Genomic DNA, 14,720 nt, shown 5'->3' with positions numbered 1-14,720 from the left:
CTATTCATTTTTATTTTATTATTATTATTATTATTATTATTAATAAATTACAAATATTATTACAGGCCCAATTTACAAGGAACCCGACCCAGTTACAAGACCCGGAGGCCCGTTTACAAACTCGACCCAAATACATCAGACCGATCCGGTCCAGACCTGGCCCAACATATCCGATCTAGGCCCAATCCGAACCGGCCTAAGATAGATGACCCAAACCCGATTAGGTTTTTCATCATATTCCCCAGCCGCCAGATTCTTTCCACCGTTGGATCTGGAAAGATCCAACGGTCCAGATGCATCCAAAGAAAACCCTAGGGTATCATAACCCTAAGGCTAGATCGGTCATCGCTCTACTGCTAAGTGTTCCAACCAGCCATTACAGACGCTCCGCTGCCACGCCACTGCCTCGCCGAAGACTCCAGAAGCACCAGATGGCCGCACACGTTGCAGCTCTAGGGTGAGTCACCACCGTATTTCTGGTGACTCACCGGACTCCACTCTAGTGACCGGTCCGAGAGAAGTATCAACAAGGGCTATAAAAACCATCCCCTACAAGAGAAAGAAAACACGGAGAGCAAGCAAGAACGAAACAAAGAGAAACATAAAAACAGAAAAAAAAATCCATAGCAACCAAAACAGAAAGAAAAAAAAGAGAGAGGCTTACCGAGGAAGCTGCACGGTCATCAGAGCCTCCACGCGCCACCAAAGAAGTCGAAATATCGAAGGTATAATTGTATATCTACTCCGATTAGGATTTTTTTAGGGGAAACGGAGGTCGAATTTGGCCTTAGGGTGCGTTTGGTTCACAGAATGTAAGATTACCAATGGGAATGTAAGATTATCAAGGAATAAGATTACTGGGAATGTTGTATTTTGTGTTTGGTTGGTTTAGCAGGAATGTAAGATTACCGTGTTTGGTTAAAGGAATAAAAGATTATTGGAATGTATATTTGACCAAATTGTCCTTATTATATATTTGGTTTTTTAACAAGTTGGAAAATATTTATATATTTTCTTTAAAAAATTTAAATTCATAAAAATTATATATATTTTTTACAAAATTGAAAATATAAAAAGGTTTAATGAAAGGGTAAAATTTTATTTTAACCCCTGATCTTCATATAAAATTTAATTATAGACTTTTTTTTGTAAATCTAAAATAGTTTAAGGATAAATTTGTAATTTAACATTCGTATAATTTTTATTATTCAATGACAGAAGAAGGATATTTTTGAAAAAAAAAATTAGGGGCATTTTAGTCCAAAACGTCGGTAATCCAACAATACCTAAGGAAAGAGGTAATGACATTCCCGATAATATACCCCAAAAAATCTACTATTGTTAATAAAACATTATCGAGAATGAGATTCCCGGCCAACTAAACATGGGAATGTGGATTTCATTCCCATAGGAATCTCACATTCCTTGAACCAAACAACCCCTTAGGGTATTCAGATCTTTAATTTGAGGTTATTTGGTAAATTTCGACCACCGTAGGCGGTGGCCGGCGGTGACTGCCAGCGGTGGCGTACAGTTGTCGGGCGGTGATTGGATTCTCTCGACGAGGGAATCCTAGAGAGAAGAGAGAGCTTTCTCTTTTTAGAGAGAGAATCAAAAGAGGAAAATGAGGAAAAATGGCCTAATGGTCAGTTTTTAAGGGTATTTATACTCTCCCTAGAACGACGTCGTTTAAGGGAGAGACCCTTTGCGTGATTTTGCATATGGGTAAATTATATCTGCAGTCCCTGTAACTTTTAAACTTTTTAATTTAATCCTTAAAAAACATATTTTTGTTATTTTAATTTTATCTTCGAGTTTTATTTTATTATATTTTAGTTCATACCAGTATTTATATATATTTTAGGGTAAATATCTTATTTAGTCCTTTATATTTTAATAAATTTTATTTTAACCCCGAAATAATTAATTAAGGCTAAATTACACTATTAGTACTTGTATTTCATAATCTTTCTGTTTATGTCCATCAACTTTTATATTTTACATTTTAATACCTGATATTTTAATAATTTTCATTTTGACCATAAGTTTTATTACTTTTTAAATTAATCCTATGTTTTAATTTTTTCACTTGATTAAATGATACTATTTATTTATTTTTTAAATATTAAGAAAGGGCTGTCTTAAATTAACTAGATGTCCTATTATGATATTTTAAAATAAATAAATACCCTTCTTATAAAAATAATAGAATATGCATATTTTATTTATATTCATTTTGGTTGAATCAAATTATTTTAATATTAAAATTCTTGGGAAGAATTATCACATTCTTATTATTTTAGTTGGAAAGAGAAATATTCATCCTAAAATAATTTAGGGATTAGTTTCTCTCAATTGGAAATATTGGAATATTTTATATTTTTCCTTATAATTATACGATTAAATCTGAAATAATAGGATCATAAATTAAATTTATATTCGAATTCTTAATTTATATTATCAGAGACAATTTATAATTGACGGGTACCAATTTTGGGCGTTGTGGGGTGCTAATCATTTCCCAAACGTAACCGACCACGAATCCCTTTTTATTACTAAAAAGAATGAATTTTTGGTTATACGCAGACCGATTTATCTTTTAAATGATATTTTCTTAAAAACTCTTTTAAAAGGTATTTTTAGGTATTCAACCTACCTAACCCAAAAAGGTCGATGACGACTCCAAAACATTTCAGTAAAAACCATTCATTTATTCATATACTTTTCCGCAAGGAAATTCGTGCCCGGGCGAAAACTGGTTACTGGATGCATGAATACCGAAAATCACAGATGATGTAATAAATAAATTCATTTTCTTCATATCTTGGACTGTATCCTAAACCTCTGATAATATGCTCGTTGTCACAATATTTGATACCCTCTTACTTTTGAGATAGTGACCTGTGAGAAATCATTAGAGGGCCCTTCAAAATAATGTTGAATTTGTTAAAGTATATTGAATGAATCATGAATGAAATGGACCCCAACCTGAATATAGATTATAAGGAATCGTCTTGTGGTTGAAGTAGAAAGCATGTGGATGACATAAATAAGTCGAAGAGTGTTCTCTCATATTATTTAATATTAAAATTTCCAGGGAATGCTTATAGATCCACAACACTAAAGAGATACTGATGTTGGATCAGCGTCAAAAGTTTCAAGATATAGATGATCAACATGATATGTTTGTTAGTGACTGAAACGTTATGCTTTTAAGTCAGTTGTTACTAAAGAGATCAATACATTAAATTGGAGAAAATACTCATATATGAAGAAAGTATTAGATATGTAGAATCAATTGCTCATGTTTTTTCGGTTGTCATCCAAAATTGTTCTTCTAATCATCCTCGTAACATTATATGATTAATTCATTTTTTTTCTCTCAAGTAATTCGTTTTTATACATTATCCCTTAAATTTACCTTTTCATCGGTTTCTAGTTTGATTATTTAATTCTAAATTTTTTAATTTCAGTATGTTTGTTTACTATATATATCAGTAGACAGTCTTAAATATTCATGATCTGAATATGAGTTTTGATTATAAAATGAAGAATACGTTTACTTGTAAGGTAACTTGAATCTTAGTCGTCTAACTTTTAACAAACTCAATTTGGATGTGTTGATTTAATTATTCGACGCATGATTTATTTATTTTTTCTACAAATTCAATTATCTAATAAATAATAATATTTAATTCACATTTGAATTCAAATAATAATTCTCGGATAATTTATAAATAAAAATATATACAAATCTTTAAATATTTTAAGTTCAAATAATTCATAAATTACAAATATTCAACTCGACATTCCTACAAAACAATGGCGTGATATTCTTTAAGTGATATAATAATAAATTTAGTTATAACATTTACACTTATAAATTTGACATTATTTTATTTAAAAATTATAAAAGTTTAAAAAAATACAAGAAATTAGAAAATTTAAATATAATAGATGCTATAAAAATTTTAAATATCAACTAAACATTAGTCATCATTGTGACATAAATTATTTGATTTTTTTAATAATCTAAATGATTGAAAGACAACATTTATTCATAATTCTTTTAATCAATTGGCAACATATATACACCATGTAGTTGAATCCAAAACCTTTAGAAAGAACAATATTCTCATTTATCAATGAGACATAAACAAATTATTCAACAATATAACCATATTTTTCAATTTATCCATATGTATATATGCTGATAGCTAATGTTAGTGTTTAGTTGTTGTCCTGTTCATATATACACCATGTAGTTGAATCCAAAACCTTTAGAAAGAACAATATTCTCATTTATCAATGAGACATAAACAAATTATTCAACAATATAACCATATTTTTCAATTTATCCATATGTATATATGCTGATAGCTAATGTTAGTGTTTAGTTGTTGTCCTGTTATTTAGAATTTTTATTGTTTTTCCCTCAAAATTTATGTTTATATATTAATCTTGTTTATTTTGAACTTTTATTTTTAATTTTTTTAAATAAAATCATGATTAAATTAACAAAAATATTAAAAATTAAATTTATTATTATATTAAATAAAATATTATATCAATATTATATTAAGGGTAATTACATGTTTAGTATCCTAACTATCATTTTTGTTTCGTTTAGGTCACCAAACTATTTTTTTCAAATCATACATAACATTTAATTTTGATTTCATTTGGTCACCCGCCGTTAAAAAATTAACGGTGATATTAATGTGTCATTATACGATAATACCATGTCAATATTGAAAATAAAAATAAAAAATACTTTGTCAACAGTTCTGTTAATTTTTTTACGGTGGTGACTAAAATGAAACCAAAACGTATGCATGATTTAAAAAAAAAATAATAGTTGAATTACGAAAATACAACATAAGTTATAGTTAAAGTATTAAATGTATAGTTTGCCCTTATATTAATGAATTAATGAAATGACGAAAATATTCAATGTCATTATAATAAAATTAAAAGTTTTGTAGTAGGTGGCCAATTGGGTATCTAACAATATAGTTTGTTCGATATTTTGATTATATTTAAAAACTCAACTAATAAAATTAATATTTTTTATTATAATAAACTATCTTGAAGGACTCAACTATTCATTTAAATTAAAATATTGGTTGCAAGAACCAAGCGATCTCAGAAGGGACAGACACATGATTTTATGTTGAGGGGGTGAACTTATAAAATTTTAGGGGGCGAAAACAAATTTTCAACCAAAAAATACAAACAAAATATATAAACTATATATAAATTTAAATACTTTAGAGGGGCAACCGTCTCTACCTGCTCCCCTCTAGGTTCATCAATGGATCTCAGTAGTTAAAAAATTTGTTGTTCTCTCTTGAGATTATGGGTTTGAGCACAGCGTATACAAGCCATAAGCGTCCATTATCAAATGTTTGAAAATTTTTGAACATATACAATCTTATATTCACCTCATAATTATATAAAAAAATCAAACGTCCCTTAGAAATTTGAGAAGGTTTTGCCAAAAAAAAAGTTAAAAGAATTAATTTGAATAAAAAAAAATTAAGTCTATTTAAATGTGTGTTGGGCTCGTATTTTCAACATATAAAACTTGAACTTAACCTGTTGTATAATATATTACATTATATATTATGTTATTAATATCACATAAATAATTTTGAAAACTATATTATATAAAAAATTATATTTATAATATTATATAATATAATAAATAAACATGAAGTATATTAAGTTGTTCTTATTGAAATTTTAATAAAAGATAATAAATTCTTAAATTAAATATAACATAGTATTTTAAAGAACTAAAAATAATAAAAAGTTAAACTATGTTTAAATTAATCATTTATAAATAAAAATCGATTTCAATAAAATTTAAGATTTACAATTTAAACCAGATTAAATTTAAATAAATATAAAATATAATTTTGTTCATTAATTCTAAATTAAAAGTATTTATGGTAGAACCCAATTGTTCTTCGTTCAAATTTTCATTTATTATTTATATATTAAAAAGGAATTATAATATTGACTTATTATTTGATATATTATTAATAAAAAAATTTATAAATAATTTTAAAATTATAACAAGTGCATTTTAATTTTCTACAAAATTAAAAATAAATAAATAAAACACATATTGATATAATATTATACCATCACTTATAACATTAATTTTTTTTACATAACGAAATATATTATTTCCAAATGTAAAGTATACAAATGATTATCCGATTATAATATACTATTTTATTAAGTCTTCGAAATTTAAAGATATAAAATAATTTATTGACTATAAGGTGCTATTTTATTGAGTCTTTTAACTATTAAAAATTACAAAATGATCATTTAACTATTTATATGTTTCAAATTCATTATTTTTCGTTAAAAAAATGAAAGTTATCTGAACTGAAAATTAACACGTTGATTGAAATATAATAAAATCTTATTCTTAAACAGTTTGAGTTGTATTTTATGAATCGACTATTCGTTTACGTTATACTATCGAGCCAACGCTTGAAAGATTATATCGTCGAACCAGTGCTTGAAAGCAATGACGATGCCAATAGAAATTATTAAAATATGATTTTATTATATCAATCACTATGTTAATGTTCACCTTAAATGACAATAAATGTTTTAATAGGAAAATATAAGTTCGGAATATATAAATAGTCGGATGACCATTTTATAACTTTTAGTAGTCGATATACTCAACAAAACAACGACTTATAATCAAAAACACTATTTTATAACTTTTAATAGTCTATAAATTTAAAAAAACATTATCCTATAATCAAAATACAATTTGTGAACTTTCGCATTTTCAAAACAACAGAAAATTGTTAAAAATAAAAGTCCCCCTCTTTTACCTTCCCCAGCGCCAGGGGCGGACCCAGGGGTTGTCAGGGATAGTCCGGACAACCCCTCAAATTGTAAGGAACATTGATCAAATGATATTATTTTAGTATTTTTATATATATATTGTGATTTTTAGGTAGAATCCCTATATTTCAGATAAATTCTTATAGAAAAAAATTTTATATAACAAAATTGTCTACTTAGTGTTAATTTTTTAATTTTTTTTAATTAATACAAGTGTCACCTTTAATATTGTGTAACCCCTAAAAAAATTTATAAGAATTTTTTTATACAATCTCTGAATTTTTGTCTTGGGTCCGCCCCTGCCCAGCGCTTCCACCACCGAATATAAGCATAACGGTCGAAAACTTAAAAAAAAATTAAATAAAAAAAACCAAAATATTTGAAAATTTAATCTTCCCCGATACCCATCATTTTGCCCATTTATTTATTTATTTCAAAAGGAAAAGAGAAGTTTTCCCTCTCCTTTCAAATATTTCTGTCTCGCTCTACCTCCAACCCTTAAACAACCAAATCTTTGAGCAAACGGATCTGAGAAGAAACGAAGACAGAGATTGGTTTACTCTAAATGCAGGACGTTGTTGGATCGGTTCGCCGATCCTTTGTCTTTAGGTCTTCTGCGTCCGGCGAGGATGGCTGTGGAGGACTTGGATACTTTGTTGAGAAAATCGGCGCCAGCATCCGCAGATCGCGAATCGGCTTGTTCACTAGGCCACCTGCGCCTCCCGCTCTTCCTCCTGTTAAAAAGACGGATGCTCCGTCCATCCGGTGGCGGAAGGGCGAGTTGATTGGCTGTGGCGCCTTTGGTCGTGTTTACATGGGGATGAATCTTGACTCGGGCGAGTTACTAGCAGTTAAACAGGTGAGCTATCTCATCAATTGAATGCAAAACTTTTTTTTTAATTATTTTATTTTGATTATGTTTTTGTTGATGAAGGTTTCGATAGCGGCAAATGCTTCGAAGGAGAAAACTCAGGTAGAAAAAGGAAATTTTTTATAAGTTCTTTTGAAAGTAATTTTAACATTATAAATTGAATCAGAAAACAATCATTATTTTTTTCTTTAATTGAATTGATTATGCTAGGCTCAAATTAGAGAGCTCGAAGAAGAAGTGAAGCTACTACAGAATCTATCACATACAAACATAGTTGTAAGTGTGATTTCTGTATTTCTATTTAAGTTTTGATGTGAGTGATTCATAAAGTATCATTTATTATTTTGTGTTTGTTAGAGATATTTGGGCACTGCAAGAGAAGACGATTCGTTGAATATTCTATTGGAGTTTGTACCGGGTGGATCCATTTCCTCACTTTTGGGGAAGTTTGGATCTTTCCCTGAATCTGTAAGTTATTGTTTTGTGATTAAATTTTAAAATGTTTTCCACAAGCACCTGGTTATCTTATTTTACTCATTAACGTGCTCAAAAACAGGTTGTAAGAATGTATACAAAACAACTGTTGTTGGGACCAAGGAAGCACGGGGACGGCAAACTTGTCCCGTTTCACGTACCGGATACGTCCCCGGTACGGGGACGACACGGGGACGGCTGGGATACGTACCGGGGACGTGCCACGGTGGCAGGGTACGGCTGAACGACACCGAGACGTTTCACCGAGTCTTGGGGATGTTTCGGGGACGGCATTTTCGACTTTTTCGACGTCGGAGGAAGTGATGTCGAGGCTGTTGTTTGACTTGGCTACGTCGGCTAAAGCAGTAGCGTAGCTGGAAGCCGCCGTGGCCGACATTCTGGCACCGCCGTTGAGGGGGCGAGAGGCGGAAAGTCTGAGGGAAGGGAAAGTGGCTGAGAAGAGAGGTTGAGGGAAAGAAGAGACGAAGAGCTCTGGTGAGTTGGGAAGAAGGGAGGAGCTTTGATTGAATGGCGATTGAAGTTTGCTGAAGGGAAGCCATTGATGAAAGATTTAAACTTTGGGATGAAAGATTGGAACTTTGGGAAGATGAGGAAAATAGAGGAAGAAAAAAGGGGGGATTTTGATTTCTGGAAAACAAAAGGGGTTATCTTGAATTGAAAGAGGAGGGCCACTTATTGGATTGTGGAGATTCTTTTGATTCATTGGAAGATGTTGGGTAATTTGTCGAACTCTCGTTTAATGAGTCGAATTTAGAGAGTCAGTTAATCTCAAAAGATGTTAACAATATTTGATTTGAGTTTAATATTTTTATAGACTTAATATTATGGTTTGAGTCTTAAGATTTGACACTTTAATATTATGATTTTATTATGGATTTTATTATTCTAGAGTTAATATTATGGTTTGAATATTGAAATTTGACATTTTAATATTGTTGTTTGTTTATGGATTTTACTATTATAAACTTAATATTGTTGTTTGAGTCTTGATATTTGACATTATTTATGATTTTTTATATATATATTTATAATTTTAAAATTATTTTATATGTTGTACCCTTGCCGTCTCCGTACCCTGTAATTTTCAAAATTGCCGTTTTCCGTCCCCGTCCCCGTATCCGTCCCCATATCCGTATCCGTGCAACATAGGTTGGGACTGGAATATCTTCACAATAACAGAATCGTGCATAGAGACATCAAGGTACTTCATTTGTTTCTCATTGTAAAACTGTTGCTTGTTACACGCATCTGTTTGATATGATGTTGTGCTTTTACTCAGGGAGCAAACATTCTTGTGGATAACAAGGGGTGTATCAAACTTGCAGACAGATTTTGGTGCATCCAAAAAAGTTGTCGAGCTGGTAAGAAAACCATTTTTCATTATTTCCCATCCATGCCTTTAAAGTTATTCATTTAGAGTGATGGTTTTCTGCTTCTTCAGGCTACAATAAACGGAGCCAAATCAATGAAGGGAACTCCATATTGGATGGCTCCTGAAGTTATTCTTCAAACTGGACATAGCTTGTAAGAAATTCATGTAACTGCTTATAAAAGATAAAGACTATCAAATTTCTCTAGAGACTGGAGTAGGAAGAAACAAATGGGTTGACATAAATCACGATTCCTTTCTGTTTCATGTATTGTAAAATTATTCCCTTCCTTTTTAGAACACAAATGGGTAAACAATAGAAACAACTTAAGATAAATCAGTACAAGAACCTCTTAAGAAATATACATGTGCGGTAAATACTTTCTTGGATTGAACTAAAATTTAATGCTTGTAGTCCTTGGTATCAGATATTATAGCTTATCTACTTCGGTCTTCCTTTTCTTAGCTCTGCTGATATTGGAGTGTTGGCTGTACTATAATTGAGATGGCTACAGGAAAGCCTCCATGGAGCCAACAATAACAGGAGGTACGGATTGAAAGCTGTTTGAAAACCATCATAAGAAGGATCTATAAGAATAATCCAATTATAGACTGAATTAAGATAAGAGTTTTCCTTATTTTAAAAGTTGATCTGGTTTTTCTTTCAGGTTGCTGCTCTCTTCCATATTGGGACAACTAAATCTCATCCACCAATCCCTGAGCATCTCTCGATTGAGGCTAAAGACTTCTTGTTAAAATGCCTACAAAAGTACGTTCCGGATATATTTTTTTGTTGTGTTGTTGAGTTCCATATTTTCCCCACCATTCTCTGTTTCTTAAAGTGGTCAATGGAATAGTTGAATCATGCATAAATTGCAAGAACTTCTTTCCTTAATTTCTATTTTTAATAGCCCTTATTTTTGGTGCCAGAGAACCAGAACTGAGACCTAGTGCATCAGACTTGCTTATGGTAATATGAAATCATTGACCAGTTTTTGCCTGAATTCTTCATAAAATAGTCATATACTGGTTCTAATACGTACATTTAGCCGTGGATATGACTACATATATAGTGTTCTTTGTTTGGACCGTCGGCGCATCCCATGGCGCAGCGGAAACAAAACTCGACGGCCTCACCAGCGATCTAAGTACGAAAAACTGAAATCGGGAGGAAGAGATGCGAATACTTACAGCGGGTTCCTTAAAAAACAACAAGAAAAACAGTTTTGAGAGAAAGTGGCTGAAAGTTTTGTGTGTGTTCTCACAAAAACGGCTACTAGACCTAACACACCCTTTTATAGCCAAGTTACCCTAGTCATATTAGGGTTTTTATTATTTCAAATTAATTAAATCTATATTTAATTAATTGAAATTTAATAATCCTTTTATATCCAAGTTACCCTAATCATATCAGGGATTTTATTATTTCAAATTAATTAAATCTATATTTAATTAATTGAAATTAAATATTCGGGATTATTAAAATATATACTTAATTAACTTTAGATATATTTTAGTAACGTATAACAAATTGTACATCTTTGCTCATTTCAATTTTAGAGTGTGACCCTGTAGGTTCTTGTAATATTAGAAGTAATTATTAGAACAATTCTAATATTACATACAATGAGTGATATCTAGCAATATATCATTGTCACCTAAGTTACAAGAAAACATGATTCGACATATCATCTTGGTGATTAACTCTTTTATGTATTATATCCTTATGTCCTTTATATCTAGAATAGGCACAAGTCTTAGAATAGTCATACTTGTATAGCTCATCTATTGTTTCTTGATTTATAGAGTAGACTTTAATTAACGAATAGTTTATGATATATCATATCAACTTATTTGAGCATGGCCATGCGTTTCTAGTCTTACTCAATCAAGTAGCCTGTGATATATTTCCTATTATGTAGGAAGGACATATCATATCTTAATTATACACACCCACTACATATATTGAGATATATTCAATAACAGTCTTTATAGAGCAACTAGTTATGGAGCTTGTTTAGCTGTATCAAAACATACAACAATATATGTTGGGATAATATTGATATCAAGTCTGAGGATCATACATATATCACCATGAGCAATGTTATGACTGTCACATAATAATCCAAGACATATGCTCATGGTGGGTCAATCCAATACATTGTTCTGAAACAATATAATCATGTATCAATTCTGACATCTCTATGTCAATGACAACTCGTTGTCATCAATCAATAACATGTTAGTCTTAAGCGTATTATTATTGTCTATGCCCATAATAATACTTGACTAGGGATCTTTTAATAATAACAATTATGTCATTATATGAACTTTATTATCTTCCAGTTTATGTTAAACACATATATATAACTGAAAATAATAGCGGCAATGCCTTTATTCAATAAAATCTGTAAATAAAAGTATTATTACAATCATCATATGATTGGTCTTTGGGCATACTCTAACATTATTCTCACATAATTTAATGTCTTCATCAAAATAAATGCAGCGCCCTTTTGTGACTGGGAACTATCAGGAACATGCAGTTCGTAGCTCAATTATGGTAAGTCTGATTGCATTAAGCTTTATTATATGACATTTCTATTCTTTTGACCTTGATCAATCTATCAGGAACCTGAAAATCTGGAGATGGCATCTGGGGTTAACCTGAAGAACTCGTATGTATCCAAATTTCATGAGCTATTTCTATTTTTTTCTATACATGGATTGAACTTAATCCTAGTAACAAATATTTATGTCACAGAATAAATTCTGGGATCAGGTCAACAAGCATAGGTTTAAAGGATGTTTGTGAAATGGGTAGTGTGAGTTGCTCTACAGCATATATTTGGGAAATTCTCAGAACCAGGAGTCTATTGGAGGGAAGACAGTTGTGACAATAGCATGTTTCGGATAGATGACAACAACGATCTTGAATTTGGTGCTTCAGTAAAGTTCTGCTCTGTTTTAGAATCTGTCAACTTGAATAAAGTAATCAACTGTTCTTGGAAGTCTCTCGTTGTCAGGTTTTTATAATAAGCTTTAACTAAATTGCGGAATTATTTATTTGCATCAGAGTTTTAATCCCATTTGTGAACCTACTGAAGATTGGCCTTGCAAATTGGATCAAACTTCCGAGCTAAGCCGAAGTGGAATAAACTTGTCCTTAGGTGAAACAATAGAAGCTGCTGGTACTCTTGGATTGTCTGCTAAGGAGGAGAATGGCTTCAGTTTTCTGTGTGGACTGCCAGCAGCTGATGATGATGAAGAAGTTACAGAGACAAAAATTAGAGCCTTTCTGGATGAAAAGGTATGGTTTGTTATACAAATACAATTGATAGGTTCATTTTTTAATTTTGTTTCCCTTGAGGTCTTGTACGAGAGAAGCTAATTTTGTATTATAATTTCACCAGGCTGTGGAACTGAAGAAGCTGCAATCTCCTCTGTACGAAGAGTTTTACAACACGTTGAACGGTAGTGTTCCAACTTCTGTTGGAACTGCAGAAGGTGAAAATATTTTGAGCTTACATTCGAAAAGCAGGTCACCTAAGTGGCTGCCTAGCAGAAGACTGTCGGAAGTTGCTGATGCTGCCAACATAGTTAGCCCAAAGGGTCATAAGAATCCTTTGTCAAATACAGCTGGTGTCATGATCGGACTTTTAAAGAAATTCAGCCACCTGTTTGGGAATCGAAAGGGCTCAATGCCCAGCAGGAGACAATTAGTCCTAGGTTTGTTAATATTTTTTTGTAGTCTGTTTTACCTTATGGCTTGCATGTAAAGTTCCATGTCCTATTCTCTAATCTTGCGAATGGCATTGCAGCAAGAGCTTTTCGGAGAGACAAAGGAGGTGGAAGGAAGAGCTTGACCAAGAGCTCAAAAGGAAGCGTGGTACGTTATGCTTTTCATCTCATTATCTCAACAAGCACACACCCTGCAGATGTAGTTGCTCAAACCCGGTCTTCTAGAGAGAAAAACACTCTTTTTTACCACTGAGTTACTTAAGTTAGTTCATTTCAGACACATAACAAGCAAAATTTCTTTTGCAGAGATGCTGCGGAAGACATTATCTCCAAAGGATAAATTTCTATTTGGACAAAGAGAACAAATGCGATCTGCATTTTCTGGCATCTAACTTTTCCAATGGGACTGTTCAGTTCTGTATTTTATTTTTGGTATGTATTTGATGAGTAAATTCAACCTTTTATTTAAAATCACGTGTCCATATATGCGTTGGACATGAGGAATTTCAAGAAAAATGAAGTGGGAGCAATATAGCAATAATGTATACATATGCATGAGTAGTATGGCAGTCAACCTTCATGCGCATGCTCTTGTTTTTCAGCAAAATAAATTTATTAGTATTTGTGCATGCTTTTTTTCCTTTTTTCTTTTTAAAAATGATTCCATGGAATAAACAACCAGGCTGGACTGGCTAATTGAATCGGTAATCTGTTCGGTTCCGAACCAGTAAAAAATAGTTCAATTAGTAAAAAATCAGATTAAAGAAAATAACTCATTTTTTCTTAATCATATTTTTATATATGACGATGTTAATTATTTAACCTGTCCTTTATAAATCAACTTAGTAAACGAACGTAGTTTTTGAAGTAGAGTGCGGTTAATAACAGCTGAAAAGGTGAGTTTGACGAATGAGTATGGTCAAATGATGCCAAAAAAGTCAATTAACATGCCACATTAACATTCTATTACTTTTTTTAACGGCCAATGATTAATTTGTTATAAATCTATAATAGTGACTAATTTATTATTTTTGAAACTTTAGTAGAAAAATAAAAATTTATTTAAACATTAATGACCATTTATGTAATTTACCCTAAAATTTGATATAATTTAATAAATTCATGAATAAAAATATAATTAAAAAATTGAAAACAAAATTGTTAGTTTTTACTCTAGAACTACCATCAAACACAAAGATCGACGAAATTCAAGATAATAAAACTATATTAACTTAAATGGAACTAATTAATGGTGAAAAAAAATATTGAATCAAAATTCACAATCTTTTTACTGGTAGCATTGAGACTAGAAGACGAAACGTTTATTGTGCCGACAACCCTGTAGGTTATCTAAATTAACTTTCG

General features: G+C 31.2%; 1 pseudogene; it reads left to right on the top strand.

Moving 5' to 3' along the window:
* The first annotated feature begins 7,334 nt into the window (after positions 1-7,334).
* LOC120146072 lies at positions 7,335-13,747 on the top strand (annotated as a pseudogene).
* The last annotated feature ends 973 nt before the right edge of the window (positions 13,748-14,720 follow it).

This window comes from Hibiscus syriacus, unplaced genomic scaffold (assembly GCF_006381635.1).
Source record: "Hibiscus syriacus cultivar Baekdansim isolate YM2019G1 unplaced genomic scaffold, ASM638163v2 tig00110895_pilon, whole genome shotgun sequence".
NCBI lineage: Eukaryota > Viridiplantae > Streptophyta > Magnoliopsida > Malvales > Malvaceae > Hibiscus > Hibiscus syriacus.
This window is presented reverse-complemented; position numbering and strand designations above follow the sequence as displayed.